This window comes from Cydia splendana, chromosome 2 (assembly GCF_910591565.1).
Source record: "Cydia splendana chromosome 2, ilCydSple1.2, whole genome shotgun sequence".
Classification (NCBI taxonomy): domain Eukaryota; kingdom Metazoa; phylum Arthropoda; class Insecta; order Lepidoptera; family Tortricidae; genus Cydia; species Cydia splendana.
The window spans coordinates 14,742,335-14,760,948 of record NC_085961.1 but is presented as its reverse complement, the minus strand read 5'-3'; positions in this window follow the sequence as shown (position 1 = coordinate 14,760,948).

Genomic DNA, 18,614 nt, shown 5'->3' with positions numbered 1-18,614 from the left:
ACTCACTTTCACTTTTATACAAAGTTATTTTTAATCCTTCAGGGAGATTTATGACTACGAAATGCAGCAGAAACTTAGCAAATTGGTTTGTCCCGGGTCACAATTCTGGACGCAAATGTTTTGAAACTAGTGGCGACTACCAATAAACCACAAATTTTTGGCTCCACAAAAACTGAAAATTGTCACGATAGAGTCCGTTCGGAATGTATGGGTAGAGTCGTGGAATGTATGGGGCCCAATACATTCCACGACTCTTCTCTTTCCGCACAGACTCTACCTACTTATTGCGATAACGCATTTGTCAAGTCCCTAGCTAAATACCTTAGCTATAATATTGCAGCGTTAACACATCTAGCGAAGCTGCTTAGGGCACAGATTTGTGTTCTTCTTCACAAATCTACCTACATGTTCATTTAAATACGTCTCAACTTATTTTACCAAAAAATAAAAACAAGTCCATTAAGCGCGTAAACAAAACATTTATATCTGTTTGTGCAAACGGGATGCAGAAGCCGGCGATACGGCGTGAGAAATGCGCAGCTTCGCGGCTTTATTCTGTTAAAGTGCGCCTTTGCGACGAAATAACGCCGCGGGCACTGCCGTGCAAACTAAACTGTACACAAACTACGATAGTCAAATTATATTACAATGGCGGAAATGAAATGCCAGCGATGCATCAACCTCGGTGGCAACTTACTAACTCATATTCATGAATGACAGCAGCTGCATAAGACACCGCAGTACCAGTTGGCGTTATTACCTATTTGGTCTTGATTCGGCCCGACAGCAAAATATTTAAATATTTTAACATGTTCCACGATGCTAACTCCTACTGTATAGTTGTTAGTAAAAAGTACCTGAGCCTCCTAGCATTTCGGATGCCAGATTAAAATTAGTTAACAACAACGACGAGATAACACCCTATAACATCCCGTCATAAAAAAATATTTTCACTAAACTCATGCCTACCCCGGTTATAAAAGAAAGGCGATGTAAAATCTGGCGAAGGCCGTAAAAAATCTTATATCCGCTCTTTTGTGTCATAATGCGGTTGTAAATAATGACGTGAAGGTTTTACGATTTTTGAATGTAAATTTTGCAATTGCGAAAATTGGGTTTACGGATTTCTTTAGAGATGCTTAACAAAAGGCTTATTGAGCTCAAGTAAGAAAACTGGCCAAGTCGGACTCGCCCACCGAGGGTTCCGCACTTTTTAGTGTTTGTTGTCAAGCGGATCCCAGGCTTCCATGAACCGTGGCAAAATGCGACGCGAGGAAGAAAAAGAAAAAGAGGCAACAGAAATACTTCATTTGTGAAAATTTCAACTGTCTAGCACATGTTCATCACATCACAGTTCATGGGACAGGTACAGCCTGGTGACAGACAGACGGACGAACAGACGGACAGGCGGACAGTGGAGTAATAGGGTCCCGTTTTTACCCTTTGGGTACGGAACCCTAAAAATGGCCTACAAAAGGATCAAACTCGAGCTAGTGAAGAAATATAGATTTTAGAAACACTTAGATTTTAGAAAAACTTTAACATTGCATACCATAGTTGAAAGCTTTTGTTGGTAAGTTTAAAGAAATATTATGTTATGTAAGTTTTTCTTACAAAATTTTAGTTTTCAGATAACATAGTGGGATAAATAATTAACCTAACAAAATGCTACCAAATAAATGTATTCCTTAAGGAATTGAAGACAGTGATGAAAAACAGTTAAGCTTTGCCGAAGGACGTACGGTTTTCTCAAAGTTTTAATTACATTTGACGCAGGTATTGTTTATTTTTGGGAAAATTTGATAATATGGTCCTCATTGAAACATGTTTACCTGTAGTATGTTGGTAACTGCTGCAAATAATTATGTAGCTGCTGCTTAACATTTACATCCGTGACACCTTTTGAGGACATATTTTAGGGCAAATGGGGCACAAGTTTAGTGGCGTTCTATAAGTCCGTTCAGTCCAAGGTGCCTAGCCAAGGTGAAAATAGCTTACGATACTTACTGATTTGTCAGTACACATATTTAATTACACAAACCGGTCTACCGCGATATAATTTCATTGTTTTTATCTTTAATTCCGACGTTTCAGCTGAATTGCACCAGCTGTGGTCACGGAAAGACTGACGTCCCAACAAATGTCAACAGAGATATTAATAAAACACCACTAAACTACCCGAAATTAGTTTATAAAAATGTTTGGGGTAGACAAAGAAATTGCAGCTACCCGTTAAAGTTTAATGTTTATTGTCCACGGCACGACACGCAACACTCACAGTAAGTATCCGTACACTGGTCCGAAGATATATTGATTTGTCAGTGTCAAAAAGGCCGTTTTTGGTTGAAGAAATGTCACTTATGACACTGACAGTTCAGTATCGTGCCGGAATCAGATCGCACAACTAAAACTATAATTATTTTAGGGCTTCCGGTTCGAGCGCCATCTTCATAGTCACGCGTCGTGATTCATCCTTTGTTTTTTTGCTCATTTACCTATATTACCTAATATTGATTAAAGTGTAAACTAATGTGGTAGTGTGCAGTGAATGGAGAATTAATCTTGAAACGCTTTTAACCACCATTTTGGAGTCAACTTGTAAAGTCCAGCTATCGCTTTACAAGAGCTAATAAAATTACCGTAGGTACACTGTCTTGTACTAACCGTACAATTTTAGTCGTATTACCTTACTTCTAATACCTTGATATTGGCGAAATGGTCTCACTGGACTGAAGCCATAATTTTAAAAGAATGAATGAATGAACTAGAATAGGCCCGTCTATCACTCTTCCATATTAATTCGACAGTGTTGGTTAATAAAAAAATGGCAAACACCTACCTATTTAGTACCTAATTTGATTGGCCGCCATTGTAATTCTATCAGATGGGACGCAATGCAGACAAATGTAGGCTTATTTACCCTCGCCGACACATTGCCTCTGAATTCTTATAACAAGTCACCCCTACATACCTTTATTAAATCGTGCAGATATGTCATTTGAATGATTTTATTTAAACAAAATTTAATAAGAAGCTTTTACCTAAGAATTACGAAATAGATGATGGACAGTAAAATTGATACGAGTATGTGATTGTTTTGGTTGTAAGTACATAGTTGTTATTGATGATGACGGATGCCTCGAATGCTTGTTTAATCGGTAGATTTTTCTAGATCGTAGATTAACACATTTTTCCACGATTACGGTTTATCACAATCATGTGCTGTATGCTGTATCCTGTATTTATGTATGACAGTATTTAGTCCAGAATTTCGTCACTAGTTAATTTAATTAATACGATGGTACCTTGCTTGTCAATCTAGAACATGTAAAGTCTGACCAGGAATATATGATCACGCGCCATGTTGCAGAATTTCACTGGAACTATTTTTTTCATACTATACTGAGCTGTGTCCCTGTACATGAGAATAACAGCGCCCTCTTGACAATGATCATATATTACTGGTCATGCTTTATGTACATAAAAAATAACTATTTCCAATAATATAGATCTTTTCAATTAAGAAAAGAGAAAGTGTTAGGTACTTTTCCCAATTTCTCTCATAGGTTTCAAGCAATACCATCCATCGATCAAGTTGATGATATAAAGTACAAAGAAGGGCCAATTTGATAAAAGTCATTTGAACTAGGTAACGCCTACTAAGGGCGTAAGGCTGATGATATGCGAAGACCGTTCGACAGTAACAAAACATCGTCATAACCACGAGCTCATTTAGAAATGGTACTAAGTAAATGGTAGCCGCGTAATAGTTAGTAAGGGGCGTTTGTCAGACTTTTACTGTACTATTAATAAAAACTTGACATCTAGCCTATTGTGTACTGCGTGTCTTTTTGATACAACTAATATTATGCTCGGGGTAGTTAGTATTATAGGCCCAAATTAATTAACTTTCATATATTTACTAAAAAAATTACCTTTTTGTTTCTTATAAAATAATTCAGCGTGCAATCAGCATCAATAATTAATTTGTCTTTATTCACAACGTCACACTTATCGACATGAAGTCATAACTGTCACAAGTGATGGACTATGTATTGCCACTCCAGAAAATATCAAAAATGAATTGCGCCCTGCTAATTAATGCAAAATTTTAAAAATCCTTTGAAATTCGTTTAATATTACTGTAACTAGGGAATGCAATCTCGATCTCGCAATTTCAAGATCTCGCGAGATCTCGCACGAATTTTCGAGATTCAATCTTGTTGACAGGAAATCTTGATTTTAGCAATCTCGGTCGAGATCTTGATTAATATTTTCGAGATCTCGAACGAGATTGAAAGATTGATCCGTGTGAATTACCTATACTTTGTTTTGAGTAATCTTTTTGACCTTATTAGGTTCATGTTGTTCAGGCAGTGCTATTGTGTGCCGGCTTTAGCTGACGATAAAAGCACTGTGGCGCGCTCTGTGCGGAAAAATCGGACGAACTTAACGTATCCAGTCACAATTATTTATGATTGCTCGCTTACCCTAAATTTTGTGGTAAGTTGCTGAGTGCTTGTCAACAATATCAACTGAGCATGTTACTGCCTCGGCTTACAATTGTGTAAAATTAAAAATAATTAATACCACTTTTTCATAATTACATGCAAATTCGTGCTACATACATACTTACATATTATTTGTTTTTTTTTTAATGAACGTAGTTTTTTATTAGATGTTGATTACTTTGTTGATCTTAAAAATGAAACATGACGTAGGTACTCTTAAGAAGTAAATAGTATATACCGAATTCTTAGAGATTTTTTTTTCTCAAAATAACACATTTTTAATTACATACTTTGTCAAATCTCGATCTCGTCGAGATTAATCTCAATCTCGAAAGAGTGAGGGTTGAGATCTCGAAACACCCTATCTCGATTCAGATTTTTCGTGCGAGATCTCGAATCGCCAATCTTGGTGCGAGATTGCATTCCCTAACTGTAACATACGCTTCGTTTGAATTTGCGGTTGTATTAAAAATGCACGCTGTATATTGATCAAATCAAGTCATTTCTAGAAAACTACGTCTATAAAATTCCAACTAAGCTTACCTTCCTCGAATAGACGGAAGTTTATTTTAGATAAGCGGAAACATTTCAATAGGAATTTTGTTTTGTATAAAGATAAACGAACAAGCACAATTTCTAAATCCTGAGTGCTGGAGCTTTTATCCTGGATAGAAATGGAATCGATAAGCATCAAACTTTTTTTTGTTTTGTTGATTCCAATTTTTTTGTAGAATCTGTAAATGCCAATCATAATCGAGCGAGAAAGCGAAGCGATGCGAAGTTTTCACAATCAATGTGGAACTAGCTCAGCTAGATAGGGACACGTCCCGGCATTTCGAAGTTTTTGGTTTTTATAGTTTGTTCCGTGATAACTTTCACTAAGCGACAAAAAAAAACCATTAATCATTAGGCACGTATACGTTATAACTTCATAACTACAATATTTTGTTTTACCAATTGCTGGCAGGTATGTATGATATTACATATCGACTGACATAATTATATATAATGTATGCCAGACTCATAGGAGTAAATAAAATTTAAATAGTGTTATCTTACAAGTAACTTCAAAGTCAAAATAAAGGTACGTAAATCATTTGTTCTCTTAAAGAAACATGGCCCGTAATCGCTTGGGACTTCAAATCAGGCCAACCTAGATACATAATGTATGAGTTTTATGTATTTACAATGGAAGATCTATTCAGTATCTTGACTAAAAACTTGTTTTTGATAAAAATCCTTGTATTGACATTTATAACATTTTGGAGGCCTCCTAGCCTAGTTGGTAGTGATCCTGCATACGAAGCAGTTACGTAGGTCTCGGGTTCTAATCCTGGTAAGGGCATTTATTTGTGTGTTTATTACAAATATTTGTTTCTGAACTATGAATGTTTTCTTATATAAGTATTTATGTATAACTATATTGTATACATATCGTCGTCTATACTCTGTATCTTTAGGTATTTAAATTAAAGTAAACAAATAATTTGTAAATTATCGGGTAGTTATAACATTTATTGGTACCAAATAGAAAACCGCCTGAATCTGTCACTGAGCGACCTGACTTTAACCTTCATAATTTGATCGTGTAATGTTTTCACCTACCCTCAACTGGCTTTAGGAGCCATTTGAAGGTAGATTTTGTTTACTTTTATTTAAATACCTAAAGATACAGACTATTACATAGTACCCACAACACAAGCCTTAGGTACTGAGCTAACCGTGGCCTAGATCATGCAATCTGTAACTATCCAATAATATGTATTTATTTAGAAACGAGATTATGTGGTTAGTCTTTAAAAATTCATAAAATTGAGTTTTCCACATTCTTAGACACTTGTATGTACAATTGTACATATGTAATGCATAATTATTTTTCATCGTATTTTCACGGAAACGTACGAACGTGTCTTGCTGTTTCAGTGAGTCTCTGAAGTAGCATGACAAAGACGAACGTTTCCGAGAATTACGATAGAAAACAATTAAGCACTTACATCTGTAGGTACATTACTGTGTCCCGAACATGGCATGTTTTAATTCCCGCTGTGGCAAGTGTGCTTCTCTGCAAAAATGCGAGACAATAAAGTAAAATTTTGTAAGCCGCACATAACACTTCATTGACTTGATATTTCTTTTAAAACACACGTCGCGACTTAGCTGCATTACTATTGCGACGTCGGTTGTTGCCGCCGCTTTAAGGATGAGTCACGTTAGACTGGGCCGTGTCCGGGCCGGAGCTTCCGGCGCATCGTTTTCTATGGAAAGCATCACGTAAGCGCCGGAAGCTCCGGCCCGGACACGGCGCGGTCTAACATGAGTATCCTTTATCTGTCAATTTCCTTGATAAAATGAGTGATGGAATGAATGTCATAATGCGGCTGCAGTTGACATCAGAACATCATCTTTATACTGTCACGTTCATACAAAGTTTACTCAATAAGTAAGAGTATTTGTTCGTAATAAGTCAAATAAACGTAAAGTGAAAATACTGAGAGTAATAGTTATTTTGTGCTTTAAATTTGTGTCACGTGAGACACACTCGCACGAGTGTCGAATTACAGTGATGACTGGAATACCCACTGCAATTGCACGAGACAGGGAGGCATAGGTGACGGATTATTGCATAAGTCATAATCATAAATGGCGGAAGTAAAACTCATATTGCTTTAAGGTTGCTTTCTGATTGCGACTGCAGCAGCGTTACAGCAGCTGCATATGAACGATGTCACTGTCAAATTTCTTGATATTTTTATTATTTATTACATTATCGTTGCAATTAGAATTTTCAATCATCAAGGAGCGGCAACATCGCCCGTTCCCCAATCAGCAATGATGCTGCACTCATAATCCGAATGTCACCTTAATGGTCTGCCGTCTACATTGACAACTTAAGCTACAATTTCGTGATACCTAATATCGCGAGATCTAGACCTGACAATAAGTAGATCAGACCATCGCATTTTAATATTTCACAAACATTTTAACTTTACCATCCAATATTTTGGGCACTTCAAATCCCTGGCAGTTCATTATATTTATTAGCGACTTAAACTAACTCCAACTCATTATTTTATCAATTTATAAACGTTTTACAACAAAAAACCAAAACAATTGCGACCCGAAACGAAATTAACATTCACTCGCATTCAATTGTTTTCATTTGTAAAGAAAGAAAAAGAAATGCAAAAATTGTTTTTATTTAACGTTTTGGGGCGAAAGAAGTCCTAAACGATGTTTAGCGTTATGCCACGGCCCATTTGCGCCGTGCTATTGTGGTCGCTCCGCTTCAAATTAAGCTGTAGCAGCCTTGTTAGGGTGCAAACGCGAAAGCGGTTATTCTATATCGCACAGGCTTTTAACACATTCATCGCCAAGAACCCGACTGTCGGGTACACTGTTCGTAGCGACTACGCGATCCATACGGCGAAACCGTGGCTACGCGCTACCAGCGTAACCCGTAGCACTTAGTGGCAATGAATGTGTTAATACGCGTTGAATTATCAAAGTGTAATTTCAATACTCCATAAAAATAGCAATCAATAAATATTCTCGAGTATTTTGTCAAATAATCCAACGGGATTCTTTAATTTTTTATACAATTTTAAGTATGTGTTGAGGTACCTACGTACGTAAGTGCAGTACTACTAACTGAAAGTAGATATGATAATAAGTACGAGTGTACCCTGAAAATAACCCGACATTAATCTAGGTTTTTATTATAACTGACTAAACTAAGTAACTTTGTTCACCAGCAAGTTGAGCAAATATTTTTACTTAGGAACCTATGTCATCCATTCAGATTTCTATTTGACCAGAACTGAACTGAAGTTATCATTACCAAACACAATAATTTTAAGTTTATTAAAATAAGGCAAACGTACTGGTGCTCGACGCGGTCCCAGTACATTTCATTTTGAAACTTAAATCATTGTCAATAGAGGTGACAGCAAGGTGTCACCTATTGGGCATTGGCATGTCGAGCACTAGAACGTTTATCTTATTATGATCAATTTATACACAAGAAAACGTAATACGGTAGGTACTGGAAAATATTTAAACACGACAAACCCGCTGCCTGTCTACACTCTGCCCTGGCTATTACCGGAGTATATTCAGGGCACAAAACGAGTGTGACGCCGCGATAATAAATTTGCTGTCTGACTTTATTACTTTTGTTGATAACTACACTTTTGGTAAATCTGTGTGTGCAATTTTGTGCAATGCAATGTTTTAAACAGGTACAACCGAAGCTAGCGCAAATGGAATGAGCTAAACGACTGTAATTTGGCATTGTGTTGCGTCATCCTATCGTATTGACATATATATACCGTAAAATGGGGTGAGGAGATGACAGAGGCGTGTGTTGGTTTTTACAGGCTACTGCTACGTAAATTATATATTCTAATAACAAATCAAGCTATTATAATGTTCATAATCCCAAAGTGTCGATCCAACAATTTTCAAAACTCACCTTAGTAGGAAATCCCTCCTCACCCCTACTACAGGGTGAGCTGGGATTTCCTACTATTTCGTATTGGCTTATTATTAACCGGGCAACTAAAATATTAAACAGGAACTTTCACTGGGCATATAATAATATAATTTGGCTGTGCATTAATATTTGAGCACCAATAAATTTATATTAGCCTCAAATTTAAGCATTAAAAAACTGGCAGCAAAATCAAGCCACCCAAAAAAAATTATAGGGAACTTGAATTGATAGGCTGGCGTCTAAAATAATAACTGTTGGCAACTAATATTGTAAAGCGATCATAAAATTTGGTTGTTTATATATTTTGTACATAAACAGAATACGTAAGATACCTATATACATACGCTTTAAATACTCCATTTTTAAATAATTAAATTTTAAACATATGCATACCTATACCTACTTTAAATTGACTAATTTCCTAATCCACAAAACAGCACAAATTTACCAACGTATAATACCCCACTATACTTATAGTCGAAATTCCTAATCATGAAACACCTAATGGCCATTATACCATTAGGTTTTAAATTTTTAATTACTAATTTCAATAGTTACCACTGTGTTCTACCAGAGTCAAAAGATAGGTGCGACGACGAGCGAAGCGAGGAGGAGCGTGTAAAGGGGCTCACTGATTAACAGTCCGCCGGACGGTATCGGCCTGTCAGTTGTTCGGAACTGTCAAAATTTGTGTCCGGACGGTATCGGCCTGTCAATAACTGACAAGCCGATACCGTCCGGCGGACTGTTAATCAGTGGGCCCCTTTAGGTTGACCGTGTAGCGACCAAACAAAATATTTTAAAAGAACTTCACTTTTAAATTAATAGATAGCTGTTTTATTTTTAAAATGTGCTACATAAATAGTCTCCAATATAATAATTCAGTTGCCAAATAAATACTTGGTACCTGCCTAAAAATAAACAAAAGCTATAACGGCATTAAAATACAACTCATATTGATATATTTTAAGGCTCCGTTTTAGTTGCCAAACTATTAATTTTAGTACCCATTTCTATTATTTTAAACCACCCAAATTCGATTAATTAGTTGACCGGTTAAATACGTGCCTTTCGTATTTATCTTTAAAGTTATGACATGGAACTACACAAAATCATAAAAAAAACTAAAATTCAAACGACTGGAACATTTATTATATATAAAAATCAGTTTGCCACAGGTAAAAATAAAGTTTTATCGAGGTTTGAATGTCAGTTTTATCCCTACTCACCCCATTTTACGGTACTTACATTGTACACCAGTGTGTCGTTAAGTCTCAGACACATAATACTTATTAAATCATTATTTTTAGCGGGACTAACGCAAATTAATTTTGTTTACCTTTAATTTCGACGTTTCGACTCAGGTAGTTCGCGGATATGTAACTGACGTGCTATCAAAAAGTCAAATCAGAGATTTTCGTTGGTAACTGACTACCCGGCGCAAAGTTTATGAAAAGCTTGGGGGAGACACCACTATAGTCAGTGGTGAAAATAGAATCCCACCATTTGCTAATTGAAATATCTAACCAAAACAAAGCTTGCACGTTATCAATACCATCTTGATATTGCTTTTCAATCACTTTACAGACCAGTTTTCCCAGAACTGTCTGTAGCAATAGATTTGACCTTTTAACGTGTGGTGTTGGAGGCCTAAAGAGGGGTGTAGGAGGTCAGGATAAAGTGGACATTTTGAATTTATAGCCCGACCGCTGGTCGTAAAAGAGTGTGAAGAGCTGTAAAAACTGTGCGGTGTCAAAGCGAGCGGGGCGGAGACAGATTACTTAACAAGAAAACGCAGCATTTAGAAGTTCTTATTATAACACCTTAATTTCATAGCGAGAAAAAATCTGAAGTCATAATCGTATAATTATTGGGTTAAAAGTAATATGAACATTTAAATATACATAGTTTTTTTTAGTGCAAAGTGCCGGCTCAAATACGAGTGTATCGTAAGAGTACATATCTAAAGCGCGAGACAGATACTGCCGAGCTCTTTTTTATATGTATAAACAGAATAATATGAGTAGGTAGGTCTCGCTTCCGAGATATTTGGGCGGCGCACTCGTACTAAGCCTAATACAGTCGGATCTTAATGGTACGTAACGTACCGATATTTATCGCAAAATATTCGTATATGTATTATGTACCTAAAACTCGAGAAAGAGTGAATAGAAGAAGTGGTACTACCTACTTTAAAAATGGTTTTTGACTTCTACTTCTTTATCATAAGTTTATATGAGCTTTACTAAACTGTGTGAAAAGGCTGATTTCTCTGGAATACTAAATATATAACATGTCGGTTGGTTATACCACGAGCATACGCTATTACTGGAGTTGAACGTATTTGTTGAACTTTTGATGCAGCAAAAGTTCTAAATATTGGGATAGTAGAAACTTGCAGCACGATTTGTATACCACAGCTTATCGCAAACAATCCAAATTAGCTATATCCAAACATATTATATGTGTCTTGGCTTTTGTATGATATGGACGCAGAATCAACGCTAGGCCCTTAGTGAGGCCGAAGGCCGAGCTGCGATAGAATAGAGCTTTAACAACCCTAATGTAGAATTAAGCTATATGTATATATATGTCGCAGTCGGATCGTATAATCCGCCGTATTACATTACGGCTAGCCGTTTTCAAAAACAGGGGCGTTTTGAAATGCGGCGGTTTAACGATTAGCCGGATTGAATGCGGCTGAATGAGAATCCGCCGGAATGTATTCGGCGCCATACGTTCTTCAACACGGCTAGCCGCAATGTAATACAGCGAGTCATTAGCCGCCGCTTTGACAGTTTTTAGTTCCCATTTTTAACACCCGTGGCGCTGCCTGACAAACGCTGGGGTGTCCATCAAATCTGGAGTTCTTCGGACTGTTTCTTTTCAAAAAACATTTCCTTCGTAACTTAACTAGACGGAGCCCCGCCTATTTCTGAGCGGTTTGCCCTTTCGGGCATCTGAAGCTACCTAACGAACCTAACCTACCTACCTATTGATTTAGTGAGAGGTCCGTGAAAACATTACACTTTGGGCAAAAAAACGTAGGTAGGTAAGTAGGTTAGGTTCGTTAGGTAGCTTCAGATGCCCGAAGGGCAAACCGCCCAGAAATAGGTGCCCCGCTTGCGGGGCTCCGTCTATTTAAGTTGTGAAGGAAATGTTTTGGAAAAGAAACACATGTAGTGCGGTGGGACCATGGTAAAAATAAATTAAATTGCAAACATTGTCAAACTCCGGTTACGTAGGCGACCGAAAGAACTGGTCACTCTACAATCTAAAATAGTAGTACGATGCGGCTAAACGTAGGCCGCCTTATTGAAGAACGTATCGCAATGACAATCCGGCTAATCGTCGAACCGCCGCATTTCAAAACGCCCCTGTTTTTGAAAACGGCTAGCCGTAATGTAATACGGCGGATTATACGATCTGACTACGACATATATATATATATATATATATATATATATATATATATATATATATATATATATAGCTATAAATATATGTCTTAATGAGCTAATCGGCGAGGTCGGGGACTGATGGGATGAAACCTGAGCATAGCCAAAAGTTAGAAGCGTCTGACTGTGCGAAACGCTCGAGAGATAAAAAGCCAAGCTGGACGATAGAGCTCAAACACGCCTGAACAAAACCAAACACCAAAACATATACAAAATTAAAAAAAAATTATACTTAATTCACTTTGTCATAGGTAATCAGGTCTTGAAAATAACGTATAAACGACTCATTCTAATTGGTATATACCTAAGGGCCCACGAAGACGAAAAGTTGATTTAAGTTTTGCTAAGTTTAATTTTTAGAATAACTCGTTTAATAGGTACTATAATATGGATGATTATCATTAGCTCACAACAATAACAAAATTTGCTCTTATCTGCTTCTTGGATCTAACGTCTACGCAAGTGTTTGGGCCTCCCTCAAGTTAAACTATGCAGATAAGATTTCACCCTCGATTAGAACTAAAGCTAACACAAATTTGGGTCACCATCTGTTAAATGGTTCTATTTGAATAAGGGATTATATACATATGTGTAATATATAATGTTTAACTCCACAGGGGATTATGTAACATGTATAGGTACAATTTTATTATAATCAATAAATATTTACATCTGTTAAGGAGACCAAAGTAAATATTTATGTGGCGATTTTTAAATAGATATAGATTTAGGTAGTTACTTAAAAAAATTGATATGATTGAGAACGTGAAATGGACAACCTCATTTGACTATTTACAAACTCGATTGAAGCGATTGTCAATCGCAGTTACGTGATAGCGATTGCCAGCTATTTTGTACGACGCCACCGATAATCATTTCGTGTTTGTCTTCCCTAAATTTGGTAGGCTGCTAACATTGACACATCGATTGGAATCGCATCAGTCGGATTTAAAACAGGAATTGCCAATAACATATATAACCTATGTACGTCTACTTACAAATGGCGCTTGATCTACTTCGTATACACGTATTCGAATCGTATACACGTGTGATATTCGGCATGGCATAGGTAGGTACATAGGTAGACATTTATAATCTCATCAGCATTTATAGTTCACGGGAACTGCCGTAGCGCAAGTAGAGAAGTTGCATAAATCGATTCCAAGAGAGTCAAATGCGAATAAATGTGCAGTTACCTTGAAAATTGAGTCGTTTTCAGATATGTGTGGAAGTTGCCCACACAGACCAATTCGAACGTACACTGACGTCTAAATTATGTCATTCAGTTATCGTTCATCTTGCTCGTACTTCTCTGTACATGTATTGGCGCGAGCGAGACGCACTGTAACTAAATAACATCATCCTGTTTCTTGTCTGCTTCACCTAAATTACACCAACAAACTAAATCTAATTCACGTAGGTAACCAAATTCGACCAAGTACACATCAGTAGTGAATTTGTAACAGGTCGCATAGAATCTAGTTCATAGCCGCACGTACTGGGGTTGAATGGTGCTCGTTAGCTATTGAACGGGTGCATTAAATAATGGCCCAAATTATATGCACTGGTAGTCACGTTGAATTAGATAACACAGCTTGACCTTTAGATCTAACTAAAACATATTTAGAGATGGAACATCATGGTAAGTTTAGCTTTTCCATGGTTTTAACATAAGTTAGTAGCACGCTCCACCCACATGTTAGTTTCAGATGCTGTCTGCACGTAGCTAATTCAAAAGACTTGTATATTTATTACAGCGTTTATGTGTAAAAAAAATTCGATAATAATATGCCTCTTTATTTTATTTTCATTCCAACTGGTGTAAGTATGGCTATTTCAACTTACGTTTAAACTTAGAGGGGCTAACGCAAAATTATATTGTAAGTAGTTATTATGTTTATGTCTTTCCCATCACGGAACAATGGTGTTCCGGAACTTTGGGAGGCGTGCGCGGAGCCGAAGCCAACACGTAGAGGCCCTTTTGAGACTTTAATGAACTGTAAGGGGTACACCGAGCGGAGGCTGCCCTTGCCCGTGTCATGGGACGCACGCAGAGGCAGCACCCGCCAGGGTGTAAGGACTATTGAGAGTTGATGGAGTCTAAAATGAACTAGGTTATTGGGTGAAAGCGATGGACTAAGAACTGAGCTATGGGGTAAAAAACCGGACGCCTGCCTAATAAAACGGTATGCAATTTTATTTCCGGCAGACGGTGACTCGCCTTCACAAGATGGGCCCCCACAAAAAGCGACATCTAGGATGGCTCAAGGGCAACACCGGTGTGAGCGGCTTATTATGTTAATTGTTACACGTTTTTATAAGGGCAAATGTCAAGAATAAAATTACACGTTAACAAGATTATGTTTGCAAGGGCAGACTCCAACCAAAACCTTACTAGGTTAAAGTTGACCCAACATAATAATTCATATGTCTTATTTTAATTTCATTTCTTCTGTACCTATATTGTTACTATATTTGTTTTTAGTATAAAATGGCTTGTGATGTAAAGAGCAAAATTTTAAACAGTCATTAATGAGCGGCCAACACTGTATTTTGTCAAACGTATTAAATGTTTTTGTGTTAAGGGGCCCACTGATTAACAGTCCGCCGGACGGTATCGGCCTGTCAGTTAGAACAAAATTTTGACAGTTCCGAACAACTGACAGACCGATACCGTCCGGCAGACTGTTAATCAGTGGGCCCCTTTAGTGTTTAACGCTGTTTTGTGTGTTGGTGTTAAAAAGAAGAAACGGCAAAAAACTTTTACATATCCAACAAATGGAGCGAAATGCGTACTAAATATTAAAGATACATTGATTTTCACACTGGTAATTAATGGATTTTATGACGCATTATATTGTAGAAAACATTGCGGGTGGATATTAAACTCATTATGCGATATGCATCCATTAGCATAGCAATATCTGCACGGCTATGAATATACATATTTGCTAAATGGTTTGATGCATAACTGCCTAGATTCGAATAATAAATATAAATGATTTCTTAATTTGATGCTATAATGTAGAGGGGCCCACTGATTAACAGTCCGCCGGACGGTATCGGCCTGTCAGTTGTTCGGAACTGTCAAAATTTTGTTCTAACTGACAGGCCGATACCGTCCGGCGGACTGTGAATCAGTGGGCCCCTTTACGTAGGTACTGATTATTTTATCAGTATGAGTTTGTAATAGTGTGTGTTGAGGGGCTATCCTGATTCTATGGACGCTAAATATGAACTCAAAATGATTTACTATGAGTTTAATGATAATAAAAAATATTACAAATTCGACGGAGCCGAGTTATAGCCGCGGTGGCTAGTGGGCAAGTCCCCGGACTTCTTGGCTGCCCCCCGCTCGCACCTCACCCCGCGGTCGCCCTGCTGGAGTGGTACGCGACATGCCGGCGGACCTTGAAGTATCGTCTTCAACTGCAGTGTCCACGGGTAAGGGGCAGATCTTGGTGAAGTCTCTGCGCAGCAGCCCGGTGGCAGTTTGAATTTCTGCGACTCGGGTAACACCGTCGCGCCCTGGGAAGACTCGTTGTATTCTCCCTAGGAGCCATTTTATTGGAGGCTGTTGCTTATCTTTAATAACGACGAGGGTCCCAATCTTTAGTTGCCCGTTCGTCGATTGCCTCCATTTAGTTCGGATCTGAAGCTCGCTTATGTACTCCAGTTGCCAACGTGCCCAGAAGTGCTGGCGTAGCTGCTGGATCTTCTGGTATCTGTCCACTAATCTGGTACGTGAAGTGAGATCTGCCTCTGGGATCGCTGTCATACTTCGCCCGATTATGAAGTGTCCAGGTGTGAGTGGCAATAAGTCATTCTGGTCCGAGCTAAGTGGGGTCAAGGGTCGAGAATTTAAAAGTGCCTCTATATAAGTCAGTGTAGAATACAAATCCTCATAAGTTAGATTGGCCGAACCTAGTACGCGGCGCAAGTGATGTTTTATGGATCGTACACCGGCTTCATGTAGGCCACCGAAGTGTGGCGCGTATGGAGGCAAAAAATGAAAATTTATTGATTCGGAGGTTATAGCGTCTGAAATATCAGAAGCATTTTGTGAAATAAAAGATTTGAGCTCGTTAGCCGCGCCCACAAAATTCGAGCCATTATCGCAAAATATGTCTAAAGGTTTTCCTCTGCGAGCAATAAACCTCTTGAGAGCGGCAATAAAGTTAGCTGTGCTCAAATCGCCAACCAGCTCGATATGTATGGCCTTGGTTTTGCAGCACACAAAGATACAAATGTAGGCCTTTATGAGACGACAACCACGCCCCCTACGATTAGCCATCATTATGGGCCCCGCGTAGTCCACATTAACTTCCATAAACGGAGAGCCTGGTTGAAGTCTTTGTTTGGGTAGATTGCCCATGATTGGAGTTACGGTACGACCACCAAAACGACGGCAAGTTACACATTGGTGTGAAATGGATCTCGCTATACCGCGTCCCCCAATAGGCCAATACCGTTCCCTTATTGAATAGAGCAAGTGCTGAGGACCGGCGTGCATGAGAGCCTTGTGTTGACATTCGAATAACAATTTAGTTATACGATGATTTTTGCTTAATAGAATCGGATGAACCTTGTCATATTCATAATCAGAATTCGACAATCTCCCACCTACCCTAATTAAATTGAAATCATTCGTGTCTATGTACGGGTTCAGTGACGAAATTGTGGATTTTTTGATAGACGTTCCCGATTTCAACTTAGTATATTCCGTGGGAAACGATTCTTTTTGTGAAATTAATATTAAATGTTTTAACGCATTGTCTAATTCCTCAGCACTGAGTGGGCCACTTCTTTTGTTGGACTTGAAGCGCATGTTGTGAATGAATCGTGTAATATAAGCAAACGTGCGTTGCATGCGCTTCAGGTCTGAGAATTTGTTAAAGGGAAATGGCTCATCATTGCCGGAATTGACTGCCAGACATGTATTTTGAGTTTTAACTTCAGGTAAGTTACTAGTATCTAGTTTTAATTTTAATTGAGGCCATGAGTGCTCTGGCTGGGATAAAAATTGTGGACCGTTCCACCATAACTGGTTGTGCACTATTTCGTTGGCTGTCAATCCACGTGAAATGTGGTCTGCGGGATTTTCGTTGGTTGGAACATGTCTCCAAGTATGGTTAGCACAAGTGGACTGTATCTCGGCAATTCTGCTACGAATGAATGTTTGCAACTAACTTGGATGCATGTTCAACCAACCCAATACAATAGTTGAGTCAGACCACAGAAAGCAACTGTCAAATTGCAGTCTCATGGCTGTCAAAATCTTGTCAAACAACCTAGAACCTAGTAGGGCTGCGCATAATTCCAGACGGGGGGTGGTCAACGGTTTAAGTGGGGCCACTTTCCCCTTTGAGCACAGCAAGTTGACAGTCACTTCGTCATGTTCGTTTGTTGAACGCACGTATGCACAAGCACCGTAGGCTACTTCGGACGCGTCCACGAAGATATGTAATTGTAAATTGACAGGACTGTGACATATTGCATGTCTAGGAATTTGTACTTCGTTGAGATTGTGCAACGTGAGCACAAAAGCTTGCCAAACATCTTTTATGTCATCAGGGACAACTGAGTCCCATGATAACTGGTGCAACCACAACTTTTGCATCATGACCTTGGCTTCTAAAATAGTTGGTGCGACCAAACCTAAGGGGTCAAATATCTTACAGATAGTTGACAATATGTTTCGCTTAGTGACAGAGCCCTTAAGGTCTGCATTGGTTGTGATGCACAAGCTATCGGAGATACTGTTCCAGGTAATGCCTAAAACCTTGGAACTATGCTCAGGGCAGAGGTCCAGGTTTCCTTCGGCGCCTACAGTCTTGTCATTAGCTATATTTTGGAGTACGCTAGTGTCGTTTGATCTCCATTTTCTCAGTGGAAAACAAGCACTATTCAAGACTTCTGTAAGTTTTGTATAGATCCTAGTGGCGCCCTCTGCAGAGGAGCACCCGGTGATAAGGTCATCGACATAAAAATCCCTAGCTATGATTTCTTTTATGATAGGATCATCGCACTCAATTGATAATTGTCGTAAACAGCGGATGGCCAGAAAAGCCACCGACGAAGTACCATAAGTCAAGGTATTTAAGGCGCTCTTATACTCGAGTTTTACGTTTTCAAGGGGGTGAAGCAGACGCG